Source organism: Tupaia chinensis, unplaced genomic scaffold (genome assembly GCF_000334495.1).
Source record: "Tupaia chinensis unplaced genomic scaffold, TupChi_1.0 Scaffold000492_1, whole genome shotgun sequence".
NCBI lineage: Eukaryota > Metazoa > Chordata > Mammalia > Scandentia > Tupaiidae > Tupaia > Tupaia belangeri.
The window spans coordinates 1,526,407-1,531,732 of NW_006160004.1; the positions used below are offsets into that span (position 1 = coordinate 1,526,407).

At 43.5% G+C, this 5,326-nt stretch overlaps 1 protein-coding gene across 6 annotated transcripts in view; it reads right to left on the minus strand.

Moving 5' to 3' along the window:
* The window catches only part of FAM3B (FAM3 metabolism regulating signaling molecule B), an 82,350-nt gene that overhangs the window by 9,568 nt on the left and 67,456 nt on the right, over nucleotides 1-5,326 (minus strand). The gene's annotated exons all lie outside the window — the stretch shown is intronic.

The window sequence follows — 5,326 nt, forward strand, 5'->3', positions numbered from 1 at the left end:
TGTGCTCACCAGGAAGACAGAGAGAGACAGAGAGATAGAAAGCGAGAAATCACCCTCCAGGCGGGTGGCCACGCCGCAATCCCTTCTCCTCCATTCTCCTCTCGGGATCTTGGGCACGCACGCACACGTGCCTGGCGTGAGTTTTAAGCCACCGGGTCCAGGATGCAAACCACATAGCCATTACACTAACTGCTGGTCTCACCGTGTCAGATTTCTACTTAACCTCACATCATCCAGAACCATTGGACTTCAATTTGGGGCCCAGAATTCTAATTCTTGATTCTGAAAAGCCTGTGTTTGGGGGGGCCCTGCCACATCTTTACACACTCGGCTGACATAATTTTTGGTCCTTGTCTCTTATTTACTGACCAATAAAGAAGGTGGGCAGAAATTGCTGACAGATGAAAACAAATGTCAGGCTCTAGCTGCTATCTTGCATCCCCGCGTGTGTGCACCTAATCTCAGCTGGTCTGCCTGAGACCTCCTGAGTGCCAACCCTAGCCCCCCACATGGCCCCTTTTCAGCTCTGACAAGATGAAAGAAACTACCATGAACCAGGAAAAACTCGCCAAACTGCAGGCACGAGTGTGCACTGGTTGGAAAGTAGCTGCTTGCAGAAAGAAGAAGGTGGTTCATAGAATAGCTACAGATGATAAAAACCTTAGTCCTCCTTAGAGAAGTGAGGTAAAAAAAAACTTCAGTCCTCCTTAAACAGGATCTCTGGTATCGAAGAGGTGAGTATGTTCATGAACCAGGGAACAGTGATTTACTTTATCAACCCTGAAGTTCAGGCATTGATGGCAGTGAATATTGTCATCATTATAGACCATGTGAGACAAAGCAGCTGACAGAGACGCTACCCAGCATCTTAAACCAGCTTGGGACAGACACCTGACTAGTCTAAGGAGACGGACTGAAGCTCTGCCCAAACCATCTGTGGATGGAAAAGCACCACTTGCTACTGGAGAGGAGGAGGATGATGAAGTCCCAGAGCTCGTGGAGAATTTCGATGAGGCTTCCACGAATGAGGCAAACTGAATCGAGTCAACTTCTGAAAGGGATAAACTTGACGATATTACTGGGAGCCACTATTTTATATTATGACTGCTTTTAAAAATTCTGTTTTGTGTATGGATCTGATAAAATCTAGATCTCTAATGGGGCAGACACCTGACTAGTCTAAGGAGACGGACTGAAGCTCTGCCCAAACCATCTGTGGATGGAAAAGCACCACTTGCTACTGGAGAGGAGGAGGATGATGAAGTCCCAGAGCTCGTGGAGAATTTCGATGAGGCTTCCACGAATGAGGCAAACTGAATCGAGTCAACTTCTGAAAGGGATAAACTTGACGATATTACTGGGAGCCACTATTTTATATTATGACTGCTTTTAAAAATTCTGTTTTGTGTATGGATCTGATAAAATCTAGATCTCTAATGGGGCAGACACCTGACTAGTCTAAGGAGACGGACTGAAGCTCTGCCCAAACCATCTGTGGATGGAAAAGCACCACTTGCTACTGGAGAGGAGGAGGATGATGAAGTCCCAGAGCTCGTGGAGAATTTCGATGAGGCTTCCACGAATGAGGCAAACTGAATCGAGTCAACTTCTGAAAGGGATAAACTTGACGATATTACTGGGAGCCACTATTTTATATTATGACTGCTTTTAAAAATTCTGTTTTGTGTATGGATCTGATAAAATCTAGATCTCTAATGGGGCAGACACCTGACTAGTCTAAGGAGACGGACTGAAGCTCTGCCCAAACCATCTGTGGATGGAAAAGCACCACTTGCTACTGGAGAGGAGGAGGATGATGAAGTCCCAGAGCTCGTGGAGAATTTCGATGAGGCTTCCACGAATGAGGCAAACTGAATCGAGTCAACTTCTGAAAGGGATAAACTTGACGATATTACTGGGAGCCACTATTTTATATTATGACTGCTTTTAAAAATTCTGTTTTGTGTATGGATCTGATAAAATCTAGATCTCTAATGGGGCAGACACCTGACTAGTCTAAGGAGACGGACTGAAGCTCTGCCCAAACCATCTGTGGATGGAAAAGCACCACTTGCTACTGGAGAGGAGGAGGATGATGAAGTCCCAGAGCTCGTGGAGAATTTCGATGAGGCTTCCACGAATGAGGCAAACTGAATCGAGTCAACTTCTGAAAGGGATAAACTTGACGATATTACTGGGAGCCACTATTTTATATTATGACTGCTTTTAAAAATTCTGTTTTGTGTATGGATCTGATAAAATCTAGATCTCTAATGGGGCAGACACCTGACTAGTCTAAGGAGACGGACTGAAGCTCTGCCCAAACCATCTGTGGATGGAAAAGCACCACTTGCTACTGGAGAGGAGGAGGATGATGAAGTCCCAGAGCTCGTGGAGAATTTCGATGAGGCTTCCACGAATGAGGCAAACTGAATCGAGTCAACTTCTGAAAGGGATAAACTTGACGATATTACTGGGAGCCACTATTTTATATTATGACTGCTTTTAAAAATTCTGTTTTGTGTATGGATCTGATAAAATCTAGATCTCTAATGGGGCAGACACCTGACTAGTCTAAGGAGACGGACTGAAGCTCTGCCCAAACCATCTGTGGATGGAAAAGCACCACTTGCTACTGGAGAGGAGGAGGATGATGAAGTCCCAGAGCTCGTGGAGAATTTCGATGAGGCTTCCACGAATGAGGCAAACTGAATCGAGTCAACTTCTGAAAGGGATAAACTTGACGATATTACTGGGAGCCACTATTTTATATTATGACTGCTTTTAAAAATTCTGTTTTGTGTATGGATCTGATAAAATCTAGATCTCTAATGGGGCAGACACCTGACTAGTCTAAGGAGACGGACTGAAGCTCTGCCCAAACCATCTGTGGATGGAAAAGCACCACTTGCTACTGGAGAGGAGGAGGATGATGAAGTCCCAGAGCTCGTGGAGAATTTCGATGAGGCTTCCACGAATGAGGCAAACTGAATCGAGTCAACTTCTGAAAGGGATAAACTTGACGATATTACTGGGAGCCACTATTTTATATTATGACTGCTTTTAAAAATTCTGTTTTGTGTATGGATCTGATAAAATCTAGATCTCTAATGGGGCAGACACCTGACTAGTCTAAGGAGACGGACTGAAGCTCTGCCCAAACCATCTGTGGATGGAAAAGCACCACTTGCTACTGGAGAGGAGGAGGATGATGAAGTCCCAGAGCTCGTGGAGAATTTCGATGAGGCTTCCACGAATGAGGCAAACTGAATCGAGTCAACTTCTGAAAGGGATAAACTTGACGATATTACTGGGAGCCACTATTTTATATTATGACTGCTTTTAAAAATTCTGTTTTGTGTATGGATCTGATAAAATCTAGATCTCTAATGGGGCAGACACCTGACTAGTCTAAGGAGACGGACTGAAGCTCTGCCCAAACCATCTGTGGATGGAAAAGCACCACTTGCTACTGGAGAGGAGGAGGATGATGAAGTCCCAGAGCTCGTGGAGAATTTCGATGAGGCTTCCACGAATGAGGCAAACTGAATCGAGTCAACTTCTGAAAGGGATAAACTTGACGATATTACTGGGAGCCACTATTTTATATTATGACTGCTTTTAAAAATTCTGTTTTGTGTATGGATCTGATAAAATCTAGATCTCTAATGGGGCAGACACCTGACTAGTCTAAGGAGACGGACTGAAGCTCTGCCCAAACCATCTGTGGATGGAAAAGCACCACTTGCTACTGGAGAGGAGGAGGATGATGAAGTCCCAGAGCTCGTGGAGAATTTCGATGAGGCTTCCACGAATGAGGCAAACTGAATCGAGTCAACTTCTGAAAGGGATAAACTTGACGATATTACTGGGAGCCACTATTTTATATTATGACTGCTTTTAAAAATTCTGTTTTGTGTATGGATCTGATAAAATCTAGATCTCTAATGGGGCAGACACCTGACTAGTCTAAGGAGACGGACTGAAGCTCTGCCCAAACCATCTGTGGATGGAAAAGCACCACTTGCTACTGGAGAGGAGGAGGATGATGAAGTCCCAGAGCTCGTGGAGAATTTCGATGAGGCTTCCACGAATGAGGCAAACTGAATCGAGTCAACTTCTGAAAGGGATAAACTTGACGATATTACTGGGAGCCACTATTTTATATTATGACTGCTTTTAAAAATTCTGTTTTGTGTATGGATCTGATAAAATCTAGATCTCTAATGGGGCAGACACCTGACTAGTCTAAGGAGACGGACTGAAGCTCTGCCCAAACCATCTGTGGATGGAAAAGCACCACTTGCTACTGGAGAGGATGATGATGATGAAGTTCCAGAGCTCGTGGAGAATTTCGATGAGGCTTCCAAGAATGAGGCAAACTGAATCGAGTCAACTTCTGAAAGGGATAAACTTGACGATGTTACTGGGAGCCACTATTTTATATTATGACTGCTTTTAAAAATTCTGTTTTGTGTATGGATCTGATAAAATCTAGATCTCTAATATTTTTAAGCCAAAGTCCCTTGGGCACTGCAGCTCTTTTCAGTTTTTGCTTATACACAGTTCATTCTTTGCAGCTAATTAAGCTGAAGAAGCCTGGGAATAAAGTTTGCGATAAAGGTTAATAAAGTTCCTTGCCTAGCCTAGTTAAAAAAAAAAAAAGAAAAGAAAAGAAAAGAAGAGAAACACACATGCAGAAGTGTTCTTTTTCATATATTCAGGAAAGACAGCATACAAACAAAATTTTAAGACATTACTAGCATCATAAAATGGTGATTGAGAGTTAAGCAAATAAAGGACAAGGAAGGAAAGAAAGCAGTTGACTTTCCAAATGAGTTAAGTCAGAGTTGTTCGAAGTGTGTTCCAAGGAACTTCAGTCTGGTAAGACAGCACTGCATGAAGAAAGGCGTGTGAGGTTGGAGACATGGAGCCCATCTTGGAAAGCCCACAGTGCACATGGGAACGGTCTTAGAAACCTGGCAGTTTCTGAAGACACACACTCACTCAGCAGAACACTGAGAAACACCAAGCAACATCGACGTCATCAAGTACCTCACGTGTGAGTGCACACATGTGTGAATTCCTTTGCTTCTCCAATAGGAAACTTGTCTTAATTTCCTTTCGTGTGCTGTAATTTGCATCCTGGATTGAGCTTTTCTATCCTGATTATGGTGAGCTGCGACTGTCTTGCTGCCTGGAAATCCTCCTTAGATTCTATTACTTAAATGCTCCATTGGTTAGTGGCTTTTTTTGAAACCCAGTCTGTTTTGGCATGCTCTTCCATTCTTTCCCCTTAAATAAACATCTTGTCCTTGGACTCTGT